At 33.9% G+C, this 15449-nt stretch overlaps 1 protein-coding gene and 1 pseudogene across 5 annotated transcripts in view; one reads left to right on the forward strand and one right to left on the reverse strand.

The window, feature by feature from the left end:
- LOC147820571 (olfactory receptor 7D4-like) overlaps nt 1–15449 on the forward strand; it is a 192775-nt gene that overhangs the window by 137058 nt on the left and 40268 nt on the right. The gene's annotated exons all lie outside the window — the stretch shown is intronic.
- Nucleotides 12142–13299, reverse strand: LOC147820576 (olfactory receptor 7E178-like; annotated as a pseudogene).

Genomic DNA, 15449 nt, shown 5'->3' on the forward strand with positions numbered 1-15449 from the left:
TACTAAATGGTCACAAACTGAAATCCTTCACACTAAAGTAAGGAACAAGAGAAGGGTGTCCACTATCACCACTTTTTTTCAATATAGTTCGGGAAACATCCACGGAAATTAGACAAGAGAAAGAAATAAATGGAATAAAGATAGGAAATGAAGAAGTCAGATTGTCACTATTTGCAGATGACATGATACTCTATATAGAAGACCCCAAGAACTCCACCAAAAGTCTTCTAGACTTAATAACCAAATTCAGTCAAGTAGCTGGTTACAAGGTCAACACACAAAAATCAATAGCTTTCCTCTACATGAATGACAGACTCACTGAGAGAGAAATCAGGCAAATATTTCCTTTCACAATAGCATCCAAATAACTGAAATACCTAGGATTCCTCCTAAGGAAAGAAATCGAAGAACTCTTCTCTGAAAACTATGGCACTCTGAAAAGAGAGATTGAAGATGATATCAGAAAATGGACAGACATCCACTGCTCTTGGGTAGGAAGGATTAATATAGTGAAATTGGCCATACTTCCAAAACTGCTATGTAGATTTAATGCAATTCCAATTGAGATCCGAGCAGCATACTTCATGAACCTTGAGAAAAAAATCCAAAAATTCATTTGGAACAAGAAGAGACCCAGAATAGCAAAAGCAATTCTTGGTAACAGAGACATGGCAGGGGATATCACAATCCCCAACCTGCAACTATACTACAAAGCTACTGTGATAAAAACAGCATGGTACTGGCAAAGAAACAGACTTGAGAACCAGTGGAACAGATTAGAAGATGCAGAAACAACGCCAGACACACTTAGCCATCTCATCTTTGATAAAGGAGCCCAACTCACTCACTGGAGGAAAGATAGCCTCTTTAATAAATGGTGCTGGAAAAATTGGGCTTCAACTTGCCAAAGATTAAAACTAGACCTGTATCTCTCACCATGCACTAAACCAAAATCAAAATGAATTAAAGATCTAAATATTAAAATAGAAACTGTGAGCCAGTTGGAACAGAGGTTAGGTAGAACCCTTGAAGACATCAGTGTAGGAAAAGATTTTATGAACAAAACCTCAGTTGCCCGTGAACTAGCACAAACAATCAACAAATGGGATCTCTTCTTATTAAAAGGCTTCTGCACAGCAAGAGAAAGCACCAGCAGTGTGAAGAGACAACCCATAATGTGCAAACAAATCTTCACCTGCTCTTCCTCAGACAAATGTCTACTATCTTGAATCTATAAAGAACTTAAAAAGATCAGACCTCCCAAATTTAAAGACCCAATCCAAAAATGGGCATCTGAAATGAACAGACATTTCTCAGACAAAGAAGTCGAAATAGAAAATAAATACATGAAAAAAGGTTCAACATCACTGATCATTCCAGAGATGCAAATGAAAACAACAATGAGATTCCACTTCACTCCAGGAAGAATGGCTGCTATCATGAAATCAACCAATAACAAATGCTGGCGGGGCTGTGGGGAAAGAGGAACCCTGCTCCACTGCTGGTGGGAGTGTAGAGGGGTGCAACCACTGTGGAAATCAGTATGGAGATACCTCAAAGAACTAAGACTGGAAGTCCCATTTGACCCTGCTATTCCACTGCTGAGGATCTTCCCCAAAGAATTAAAAGAATCACACCACAGTGATACATGTTCATAGCAGTGCAGTTTGTAATAGATCAATCTTGGAAACAGCCCAAATGCCCATCAACTGAAGACTGGATCAATAAAATGTGTTTTTTCTAAAATGGAGTACTACTCAGCCATAAAAAATGAGAAATTAGAGACATTTATACCTAAGCGGATGCACATTGAGGTGGTACTCTTAAGTGAAATATATAGGACACACATGTGTAAATACCAAATAGTTTCTCTGGTGTGAGAAACTGAAAGTGTAAATAAGGACTAAATGTATAATATGTAATGTGAAATAGCAAGAAAAGTGGCAAAGGGGAAGGAAGTGGGAGGGCTATTGGAAATGATAGAAGGGAATGGGATTAATATGAGAAAACGGAAAAATAGGAACAAAATCTTTGTAAATAGGGAGGACTGGAGAGGTTGAAAGGAGGGCTGTGCATGGGTGAAAGATAAGAATCAAGAGAGACTATGTAAAGGTGCAAATTTCCAATGATGAATGTCATTATATTGTATACCTAAAATGTACCAATGATTAGAATGAATAACCGATAATGTAAAATTGAAAGTAAATGTCCAAAGTGGTAGCGGTAGTGGGAAGGGCAGGGGAAAGGAAAGAAGGGAAAGGAAAAATGATGAGAAATGGAAAAAATGGAAATAAAGTCTTTGTAAATAGGGAAGGGAGAAGGGCATGAACGGCAGGCTAGGAATGAGGAAAAAGTAAGAACCAAGATGCCTTATGTAAAGGTACAATTCCTAATGAGAAATGTAATTTTATTTTATACCTACAATGTAGCAGTAAGAGAATTTAATACAGAAAAAAAAATGAATTGAAAATTTCCATATTTTAAAATTTAAAATCTGTAGAAGAAATAAATGGTATAGCAGGGACTTTAGAAAGCTGAAAAAAACTAAAAGGCCACAGAGGATGACATTCATAATGAGTGGGTAGTTCAGAGGGTGACAAATGGCCACTAACCGGGTGTAGGCAGTCAGAGTCAGAAGCCTACTGTCCATAATCCAAGAAGGATTATCTGAGTGAGGCAGCACACATAGGAGATTTCTCTGCTGTGAGTTTGGATGCCCATAATTATCTTTGGGACCATGGTGGAGACTGAACAGATGTAAGCCTAGGAGAGTTTAGAGAGGAAGAAGTACATAGGGGTGTGGAGGTGGGAGTCAAAGCTGATGGCCTGGATGAGGAGATTACGGAGCACCATGACCAGCTGCATGGGCAGGAAGAGGGCTGAGAGAATTGGCTGCAGGTCTGGGTGTTTGAGAGTCCCAGGTGATGCAATTCCGAGCACTCTATTGGATGTTGTGCTTGTATATTCCTTTTGAAAAAGAAAAGAAGATGGGAAAATGAAATAAGTAGTTGTCTTCTGCACTCTTTATGAAGCAGGGAGATAAAGACAGATCTGGGGAGAATGAAGCACAGGAACCCTGCAGGTGTAGTTTGGCTTAGTTTCCATTTTATAAGGTTTGGACAGCATTTCCTAGCCTAAGGAGAGGCTCTGTTGAGGGCAGGGGCCTGTGGAAGGCTGAGAAAACTTCTTAGAGTAGCACTGGCCCTTGAGGGAAGGGGATAAAGGGGAGAAGCCCGGAACAGAGAGGAAGGCCAAACCCAAGCCAGAGAGGGACTCAGAACAATTCAGTAAAGGACATGTCCATGATCAAGGCCAGAATACCTGGAAGCTCAACAAACAAAGGCCTCATTGGATTGGCTGGCAGAATTATTTTTTGCCCAGAAAGGTGATATTCATACTCCTCTAACAAATGTCTTTGTTGTGTTTATATTGATCATTTTAGCAATGGAGTCATTCTTTTTCAGTATAAAAGCCCTAAACTGGGAGTCCCTTTGTCAACCCCTTCAGATACCCACCCAGGTTTATTTGTCTTTGGGGATTTTTTTCAATTTACAGTAAGTGATGCTTTCTGCTTTCACTTTAACAATAAAATACTTTTGCTCAGTCCTCTTTAGACTCTCTACTTTCTGATTCTTTCTGGGTTGAGAGAAGAACCCACAGCTTCAGGGTAACTCCAGACTCATGTTTCTGTTTTGGTTTTTTTTAATGGAGTTTTAATATGTTCCCCAGACTGGTCTGAGGGATTAGTTAGCTCAAGTGATTCTCCCGTCTCTACCTCTAGCATGCTGGGATTTCAAATATGGTCCACCACACACAGCTTTCTGTATATATTTTTCACACAAGGATCCACAAGTGAAATATTTATACTTGAGGTCTATACACCTTTGTAGATACTTCTTAGTTGTGAAAAAAATTTTCTTGGAACTCTTTCATTATTGGTTTCTGTATTATTTTCTTCTTTCTGTACCTATTTGGCTTACACTAAACAATGTCTAATGATCAAAACATTAGAAATAAGCCCCATTCACATAAAGTACAGCTTACTCTTTGCAGAAGAAAAGGACAAAATAATACTTCCACTTTTATGAAAAAAATAATTCTAATTAAAGGAAATTAAAAACAAAAGCATCTTTTGGCATTCAGACAATGGCACAGATTCATCTAAAGCAGAAAGTATTTTAAACTCAGGTTGCAATTCTGGAGGCTAAATTAAAGTTAAAAATCTATAATTGGGACTCATGATTATATAGCAGTTATTATCCTGTGTTTTTATAATTCCTGTGTTTCCCTCTTTTCCTTCTTCAGGGATGTAAGTGATCAGTCAAACATTGTTTATGTTTTTAAAATCATTCAGTACATTACTTCTGTTATCATTGGCTTTGGTGGGCTTCAAATTTGAAGAACTGTAGTTAAATTCACTACACATGATTAATGATATCATAGACCAGCAATGTGACATTAGTATGCACTGTACTTGTCAATAATTAGAAAGCAGTGAAATGATAATAAACACTTTAAAATTTTATTTTATTTTATATGATTTCATTTATATCAACCCCATAAATATGTGGTGCAGAATATTATTTTTCTCCTTATTTTAGGATGGAGAGGGAATAACGTTCTTCTATGGTGACCTGATGACAGTTCATCCTTCACTATTTTTCTGAATATTATTTCCCCAAATGAATATAAGTGCATAATGTATCACAAATGTATACTAATAAAAACAGTGCTGCATACAGCACAGATACCTTGAATGAATACCTGATCTACTGTTTGATTTGTAAAAAGAATAAATGAATAAAACTTCTGGAGGAAAAAGTATCAAAAAGGATTGTTAACTATCATTTTAACAAAGCTTCAATTTTGAAAAAAATTTAAAAACCTTAGAGAGCTTACATTAGATGCATTCTTCCTTTTCTGAACACTACTGAATATAGTGCTAAATATATAACTATATAGTATAAAATATACTGTTAAATCAAAGGTAGTACTAACTTGGGGGTGAGGGAAACCCTTATATTTAGAGTTAAGAACTTTATCACCAAAGAACCTCCCAAACCCAGGATTCAGTGCCAACCTTTATGTGATATCTTAGCAAATCTGCACACCAAGCTCCTGAATACATGTGGCAGTTAAAATTTTAAACTTGAGGAAGTACTATGTTTTGCTTAACAGTTACAGCCCTCTACACTCTCAGTAATTTTGTTCAAAGTCTCTGTTTCAATTTTCACCAAGTCACATTATCATTCTTTTTCTTTTTTTTGATAATAGCCATTCTAACAGGTATAACATTATATTTTATTATGATTTTTATTTACTAGACTAATGCATTACATTGATGATTAGTGAATTTGAACATTTTTTCCACATAACTTTTGTCCATTTGTGTATCTTCTAAGAAATGCTATTCAGGTATTTTTCTTGTTTATAATCTAGTTATGTGTATTCTGTTTTCTCAGTTTTTTATAAATTGATAATTTACCTCTTTTCTTGTATATGATTTAAAAATATGTTCTCCATTCTGTAGTTTTCTCCTTGCTCTGAACATTTTTTCATTCACAGTATGAATGACTTTTCATAATTTATATTATTGTATGTTAATATCACACAATGATGGGATTTATTTGGTGATGTTTGTACATATATTTCACATGTTTTCATGCAGACTCATCTCTCTTTTCTCTTTTGTTATGTATGAGTTTATATTTATATGCAAACAAACATTTTGCTGAGGTTTTCTCCTTTTTTCTTCCAGTAGGCTTTTATATTTATGATTTATAAGCAACATTTTAATGCATTTACAGTTGCTTTTTGTGTATGGTGTGATTCTAACTTCATTCAACTACAAATATCTATCATTTACTGTGTCATCTACAGATGATTTTATCTTTTCTTCACTGTGTTTTCCTGATATCTTTTTAAAAATTAAGTTTACTATGAATTTGTAAATTTATTTCTTACCTCTCCATTACTTCACTGCTCTTGCCTATGCTTTCATGATTGTAACATGTTGTATTGTGTTCATGGTATCTTTTCATGCATTCAATTTTTAAATTTTGATGAAATTAAATGTCTTTTTTCTGCTGTTGCTTATGCTTTCTGTGATATATCTACCAATTAGTGTCATTATTCCATTCATGGTAATGAAGATATTCTTCTGTTCTTATTTGTAAGTTTTGTGGTTTTAGCTATTAATCTTTAAGCCTTTGGTTTGTTGTTTGGTAGATTCTGGTTATGGTTTGAGCTAGAGGTTAAATTTCTTGCATTTATATTAAACATTTCCTTGGGAAAAGGTCTTTTTTAAATTTATATTTAAAATTTCAATGAACATATGCATCTGTACATATTGGTGTGATATGATGTGATATTTCAAAATGTATATAATGGGTGCTGATCAGATCAGGGTAATTGACATAGCTATCAAGTCACACCTATCATATTTTATTTTAAGAACATTCAACTTTCTCTCTCATAGCTACTTTGAAATGTACAATTATTTTAATCCAAGTTACCACACTGTCCTATTGCTAGGACAAAGTATCCAACGTCTGCAATTTAAATTAGAAGAAGTTTTTGTTTTTGTTTTTGCTCATGTTTTTAGTCCATTGTCAGCTGGCTCCAAGACAGAAACCATATAGCTGTGGCAGAGGAAAATGTGCTCAACCCATGATGGCCAGGAAGCAGACAAAGAAAGGAAGAGCCAGTGAGGGGAATATTGTATAGGCTTCTAGGTCATATCCCCAGTGACCATCTCTTCTGATCATGCTCCACCTTCTAACAGCATGTTTAGCTCTGAATGTATCAGTGCATTCATCTACTGCTCAGGATAGGGCTTCTGTCATCTAATCACCTTTCAAAAGCCCCACCTGTAAACATCTGCGCCTCTTCGGGAACACTCTAGATCTAAACCCTAACAATCCGCCCCTGGGCCCCGAAGTACTCACGTCTATATCATGATGAAAAGTGCATTTAGTCCATCTCCAAGAGTCACCCAGCTTTGATAGTTCTAATATTGATGAAAAGGCTAAGTCTAAATTTTCTCTGAGACACAAGGCAAACTTTTATCTATGAGTGATTGGAAAAATGAAAAAGAGAGTTAAATATTTCCAAAATACAAGGGGATTGTTAAACATTTCCATTACAAAAGTGAAAAATAAGTGTATAGAAAGGAATGGGATTAGAGCAAGACTGAAACCCAGCAGGACAAGCATGAAATATGTAGCATTATGTGCAGACCCCAGGGGAAGTTTTGGTGAGATCTGAGCACCAAAGATATTTTATGAAAGTAGAAAATAAAAGTGTATGTCCTCCTTTCTTCAGAGGACTTGACAGTATGCTACATTCTCAAAGTCAAGTTTCAGGGAAAATAATATACAATGCCAATATTTTTAAACTGGCACTTAAATATATAAATATTTGTAGGCTAACATTTAATAATTAGATATGTATATATGCTGTGTAATGTTGAAATCAGGGTGAGGTTATCTGTGTTCACAAATATTATAATTTCTTTGTGGTAAAAACACTCAAGATCTTTCCTTTGATTCATTTTTATTATTTATTCTTTTTATTATTTAATATATTCCTTTTATATTTGCAAATGTAATCAAAGCTGTAGGATTGAAAATGTACAATAAAAAAATGGAAAATGGAACATGCATCAATTGCAGAACTGATTTAACAGATGGTGAGGTGAAGGAAAGATTAAATAGAGACACAGTCTGAGGAGAAATAAAAGTGAATAGAATGAATAAAACTGATGGAAACTTATGAGCTTTAAAGGATATTTTCAAAGACAAATTGTTCAAGTTAGTGAAGTGAAAGATGGGGTACATAAAGGAGAAGTACGATTATTTCAATAAACATTAACTGAAAATTTTACAAATGTAGACAGTGTTTAAAAGGACAATTTTATTCTAACAAGGACTTATATCAAAAACTAATATTTTTAAAAATAACTACCCCGAAGCTATACTTTCAGGAATTAGAAAAATAAAAGTGACCTGACACCAAAATTAATAGAATAAAGAAATAATAATGATAAGAGCAGATATAAATGCTATAAAATGAAATAGAAATTAAGAAAAAAACAAGAGACCAAAACAATGAAGCAAAGAGGTCATTTTGTGAAAAGATAAACACAATGAACAACCCATTATCTAGAGCAAAAAAGAACAATGTTAGAAGACTCAAATTAAGAAAATCTAAATGTAAAATTTACCACTGATACCACAAAAGTATCAAGAATTGTAAGGTACTTTTTCTGAGTTATGTACCAAAAATTGTATAAAAATGAAGATACGAGTAAAGTTCAGGACATATGAATTGTGCAGAAATAGAAACTGAGGAGAATAGTAACAAGTGAAGATGCACTTAATTTAATAAATCTGCCAATAAAAGAAAAAAGAAACAGGAACTCATGGTTTCATTGTTGAATTTTACTAATCATATAAGAAAAAAACTAGTGCTAAGTCATTACAGCTACTGAAGAAACATGAACTATAAGGAGTAATTTCGAATGGAATTTATGTGTCTAGAATTTCCCTAAGAACAAAACAGAACAACAACTAAAAACAAATTACATGCCACTATCCCTCATGTACATAGATGCAAAAATCCTCCACATGATACTAGCAAACTAATTTCTATAGTGTATAAAAAGATCATTGAGCATGATCCAGTCAAAGCTATCCCAAGAATGGAAGGGTGTTTCACAATGAAAATCAACAAACATAATGTATCACATAAACAAAATGAAAGGCAAAAATATGTTATCAGTCAAAGCAGAAAAATATCGGGCAATATTTAGCATTCTTTATGATCAAAATTTTCCAAAACTGAAAAATGGAAGAAATGTGTCCCACAATTCCTAAGAGCTAAATCTTAGAAGTGGCCTTTATGCCAATCAACAGATACGTGCATAAAGAAAATGTCTTATTTATATACAATGGAGTACTACTCAGCCATAAAGAAAGATAAACGTGAGTCATTTGTAGGAAAATGGATGCACCTTATATCATAATGTTAAGTGAAATAAATCAGACACACAAACTTAAATATCAAATAGTTTCTCTTAAATTAGAAACTCAAAATATAAAGAGCAAAATAAAAGAAAAATAGTAATTAATGCTAAGATAGATCTTTTGCAAATGAGAAAAGAACCAAGAGATGTGGACAGGTGGCAAGGAGGGAAGGGCAAGGGGATGAAAATCTAACTGAGGTGTGTTATATATGTGTACTAACTCCCCATGAGGAAGATAATCAGTATATACTGAAAACCTGTGCTAATAAAATTTTAAAATTTAAAAACTAAATAAAAAATAACACCTGAAGAAATATATCCCAACACAAGCAATCTAAGGATTGATCTATAATCTACCCATAAATAATACCAGATTGTACTTGGTTGGAAGAAATCAACAGTGTTCCACTTAATATCTGGAACAAGTTATGCATGCCCACACTCCACCAACAAATATCATACTATAATTCCTAGGCAGAGGTTTATGGATAGAAAAAAATAGCATCCATATGAATTGGAAAGACTGAAGCTAAACTGTACTATGTAGAGGACATGTTCTTTTATGTAGAAAATCCAAAGGAGTCACCTAAAACTGTTAACAATAATGAATAAAGTTACTATATATAAAAACCAAGATTCCCACATCAATATGTGTCTACACACCAACCATGTGCAAGAAACTGAAATCAAGAAAACAATTCCACTTATAAAAGTTATAAAAATAAAATACTTTGAAATAATTTAAACAAGTAGGCAAAAACTACATACTTTGAAGGCTACAAAGCATTAATAAAAGCAGTTGAAGAAGGAACCAAAAATGAGGAAGGATGTTACACATTCGTAGATTAGAAGAATTAAATTGGGAAAGTGTGGCTATCACCTACATTGAACAATAGATTCTATTCTATTCTATTGTTGAACAATATATTTTATTTAGTCTCCATCAAAATATTAATGATAAACTCCACAGAAAATTTTAAAAATACTAAAATTTTATGAATGTACAAAAGCTTCAAAGCAGTCTTAAGAAATAAAGCAAGAAGCATCACACTATCTGATTTTAAAATATATCACAAAAGAATGGGGCTTTAGCTCAGTGGTAGATCATTTGCCTACCCTAAATAGGGCCATAGTATTATATACTTATTTTAAAAAGAAACTAAAAAGAAGGTTACAAAAAGTATGAGGACATGAGGAAAAATGAATACTTCTACATTGTTGGAAGAAATGTAGTCTTGTACGACCACTATGGAAGTCAGTATGTAGACTCCTTAAACAACTAAAAATGGAAAATCCATTTGACCCAGCCATATTGCTCCTGAGCATATTCTCCAAAGAGTTACAAACATCGTAGTAATGTCATACATGCAAACTCATATGTAAAGCAGCATAATTAACAATAGCTAAACTGGAAACAGTTTAGATGCCCATCAACAGGTTAATAGGTAAAGAAGTTAATCAGCTATAAAAAGAAGTCGTATCATTTGATGAAAATGCATGAGAAACTTGAGACCATAATGTTAACTGAAATGTGTCCTGCAGAAAATTAAATACCATATGGTGTCTCTCATATGAGAAACTTAAAATAGAAATAAAAAGAGTAGAATGAAGGGGAAATGATAGAAAATCAGAAGGTAGGATTTTTGGAGATGAGGAAGGATGTCTAGAAGACAATAAGAGGCAGAAACATGTTGAGGGTTGTAAAAGAATTGAAAATGGTCAAGGTATGTTATGTATTTTTACTAATTCTCCAATATAAATGTAACTATTGCATCTTATAAACATACAATAATAAACATTTTAAATAAATAGAAGAAATACAAAACATTACCATTGGAAAGAGTTTACCATGCAACATAATTGTTTACTTAAGAAAGTTTTTGGCTGTCTATTAAATATAAAAACAGCTCACATTGGCTACTTACAAAGACAATTGCAATCTTGGAGTAACTTTGAAGAAGCAAAAGTTCAATTTGTGTACTATTCAATGTTGGCAGTAATCCTCAGACAACACCAGAGTCATACCTTAACTGGAAACAAGAAACCCACTGACTCAGTTAGACACCTGAACACAGCTCTATATTGAAAAACAACTTTATTTATTAAGCATATTTTGAAATATTTCATTTACAGAGAGTTGGCAATATACCTTTTGTTCCCCATGTTATGATTCATTGCTCAGTGTTCCAGAAATGCAAACAAATCTAGTTAATGTAATGGAAAAGTTTGAATGTGCACAATTGTTTAGACAGTAACTTTAGGACAAAGGCACAGAGGGTACAGTATGGTCACAGAGGTGTTAATGGGAAGGAAACTTTTAAAACACAGCAGGTCCATGGATATGAAAGCAATGAATTATACTAAATTTTCAATGTGATCAAATTTAGTGACTATAAGTGAAAGTGCACAACAGCAGAGCCAGGAAGAACACAGAGCAGTGATATCCAGTGACCCCACACAACATTAAAAAGTATCTATGGAAAGGAGATATTGAAACAGGAAAATAATAATGTAAAAACCAGATAGAATAATAACAAGCTACATGATGTTGAGAAACAATGCATTTGCTTATGACATTTGAATCCAACCAACTCATCCACTACAATAAATTCATTTCTCACTTGCTTTTTTGAATTTGGTCCCTTGAGGGACCAGCATCCTAATGCACTCTGAAATTTAAAAATCTCTCATAGTTAAATTCATATAAATCAGAATCTCTGGTGATAATAACCAGCATCTATACTTTTATTCTTCCTGGGTGATTCCAATCAAAGCCAAAATTAGGTATAAGTGATATGGCTTATGGATATAACCAGCCCAAATAGATATCATCAGTGCAATTTTTAAATAAAATAAACATGAACTTTGAAAACAGATGCAAATTTTAAATATATAGAACTTTGAACATTTTACCTAGAAGCCAATGTCATTTCTCAGAAACTATAGAAGCTGCCTGTTTATAATGTTTTGTTCATGATATTTATGATTAAAAGCAGATTCAAGAATATTTGTGCAACTTAAAGATGGATAGAAGGAATCAATATTTAAGGATGAATCATAAATGAAAAGAAAGGCATAAAGCTACAAGTGTGAACAGAGAGGCAGAATTTGCTGGTCTATATGGTTGGATTATTAGCAGGTATAGATGATTGAAGTTTACAACACAAATTACAAAATGGAAGCAAGAGATATTAAGACTGCATTGTTCTGATCTGCAGCCTCCGCAGGGCACATTTTATGTCGTTATTCCTCAGGCTGTAGATGAAGGGATTGAGCATTGGGATAACTGCACTGTACATCACTGAAGCTGCTGAAATCTTTATAGGAGAATATGACACAGAGGATGTAAGATAAATGCCAATGGCTGTTCCATAAAATAAACAAACAACTGAGAGGTGAGACCCACAAGTAGAGAAGGCTTTATGCTTCCCACTTGATGATGGGATTCTCAGAATGGAGGAAACAATTTTATAGTAAGAGAAGAAGATCCCTGAAAGGGGAAGGAATCCATAGATGACACCTACAAAATATGTGACTATATTTTTGGTAAAGTTATCAGAACAGATGAGATGTAGAAGTTGAGAAGGTTCACAGAAGAAATTAGAAATGTTCACATCCTCAAAATAGGTAAAATGTACGGCAATCAAATTGTGCAACTGGGATTCTAAAAGACTAAACAAAACAGATAGCATGACTAAGAAGACACAGAGGCGAGGGTTCATGATGACATGGTATTGCAGGGGGTGGCAGATGGCCACAAATCTGTCATAGGCCATCACAGTGAGAAGCATGTCATCCATACATCCAAATATTAAAAAAAGAGACATCTGTGTCAGGCAGCCTTTATAGGAGATGACCTTACTCTGTAATCGGATGTCCATAATCATCTTTGGGACTGTTGTGGAGATGAAACCGATGTCAGCCAAAGACAAGTTGGAGAGGAAGAAGTACATGGGGGTGTGGAGGTGGGAGTCTGAGATGATCGCCAGGATGATGAGCAGATTCCCTAGCAGAGCCACCAGGTACATGGACAGGAAGAGTCCAAAAAGGATGGGCTGAAGTTCTGTATCTTCTGAGAGCCCCAAGAGATGAAATTCTGAGATGTGTGTTAATTTTTTTTCTTCTGAACTTCTTGGGCACCTTTTGCAAAAGAAAGTAGTGTTGGAGAAAAGAAACAAACACCAGGTACTCAGACAATTGTCCAAATTGCTTTGATGTGCATATTTTATACACTGTGCATGGGTTAGGACAGTTAGGACCACTTTATCTGAACATTAAATTAAAGTTGATTGCTCATAATCAGAAGACATTTTATATGTGTCAGTTATCTTCCAGGATTTTTTCTATTTTCTTCTGTTATCTAATGACCCTCTTTTGTAGATAAAGTGCTCACTCAAATATATTTTTTGTATTTTTAAAGTTGTTTAATATATAACTTGTACTCTTACCTTGGTGGATTTCACCTCCTGATAAGTATATTTAAGTTAAATGCACATACCCAATGTCATCACTGACTACCAATGTGCTGTTGGTGTGTACCTCATATCAATAATTAAACAATAATGTAGAAAGGCAGCTCTTTGCTGTCTCCCATTCTATATTCTACAGTTAGGGACCTAAGAATACTTCTTCTGCTTTGCTAATCTTAAAACCTTTTTGCATATGATTAAAGACTTCAGTACCAAGGAAATACTCAAAGTTTAAGTTTGAGCCAGGTGTATCTTATACAATTTAATAGATATTCACAGCAATATTTCCTGGTACATGGGTTGCAATTCTTTCCTCAGGTACTTGAAGATGATTTGTGTTTATTATTTTATCAGCTCACAGTACAGATTCATAGGGAAAAATACAAAATTAAACACTATAAACATTATGAAAATACATGACCACAGTATAGTCAGGTGTTGAAATAGAGACAGTAACTAACTATAGCATTATAAAAATTTTTAATTTTTAAATTGCAGAGAGTAGCAGTACTAAGTCCCATTTATGAATATGTTTGCCTGTAAACAATTTAATATCTGAAAACCCTGGTTTAGGACCCCATATAATTTTTTCATAGTATCTACAGATAAAGTACTGATGTTCCTTTTCTGTACCAAGGTTGAAAATATTTTGAAAATTTCCTAGCATTTCAAAAATGACCCATTAGTATTATATGTAAATATAGTTAATAATACTCACTCTCTATATTTTAAAAATAAACAATAATATATATGTTCTTTATAACTGATATTTTAGAGAGGTTCAATTTGTCAACTATGAAATTTGAGATTAGTATCTCTGCATGATTCCATTCTCCTCTACACTTGATCATAATCATTGTTCCCCAAAAGAACTGTTGTCCCAATTTCAGTGAGAATATTTTAATACTTTAGTATTACATGCATATCAGTACTCTTCTATATAGTCTAAAATGTAACAGTATCTAGCTCCCCTAAAAAAATACTAGAAGAATCATCTACATGTTTTTCTCAATAAAAAAATCCCAATCAAATCTCTATTACCTATTACTGTTCATGAAAACTGATTAAGTATTGCTGACACATATACAGTGGCAAAACTCGTGTGCTTATTCACCACAAAATATCATCTTGTGTTAAGAATAATAATTCCATGAAAAGAGGAGATAATGCCCTAGAGTGGGCATTAGGAAATCAATATTTTATTCCCATATCACTAATCTTGTACCATATGCATATGTGAGTGTGAATCTCTCCAACTCTTATGCTCATATTGGTTAAGAGAAAAAGGGAGAGAATACCAATCATTTTCACAATTGACATGTCATCTATAGGATGTCTCAAACTTGACAAAATTTTGCTTTTGGTCTGTTTGCTTCAAATAAAGAACTTCATGGAAATGGTGAGTGTATTGATAAAAACGAGTGTCAAAAGCCAGTGAAGCCTGAAATATGATTCCAAGATGTGCATCAACTCAAGAATAAAGCTTACCACTGCCTTGTGCCTCTTTTTCTTTTTCTAATACCCATGATTTTTTGTCATGTCTTTGAATAACTAAACTGTGCAGATGTTCTTAAATAAAATTTTAGAGCTTTTTTCATGATATAGACATAAATAAGAGCTTTTATTTTACTTTAGTTTTTTGGTACTGGGGATTGAACTCAGGACCTTGGGCATGTGAGGCAGGTGCCCCAACCAGTGAGCTAAATCCCTGGTCCAAGAGTTATTACTTTTGTCTAGTGATTATTGCATATTTCTGAAGAGGATGACACTGTAGAAAAGAAAGCACCAAATGTGCTGAAGGCACACCAATTACCACCATTTTTTTAGTCAAACTAAATCTATCCAGTGTGTAAGAGAAGTTTTTATTTTTGATTGGCCCTCTGTACAAATCAAGGTATAAACTCTGGGGAAACAGAATAATTCTTTTATCTTTTTTCAAAACAACCCGAAGATTC

The sequence above is a fragment of the Heterocephalus glaber genome, unplaced genomic scaffold (assembly GCF_053883595.1).
Source record: "Heterocephalus glaber isolate CG9 unplaced genomic scaffold, H.glaber_assembly_v1.0 deba00001845, whole genome shotgun sequence".
NCBI classification, from domain to species: Eukaryota; Metazoa; Chordata; class Mammalia; order Rodentia; family Bathyergidae; genus Heterocephalus; species Heterocephalus glaber.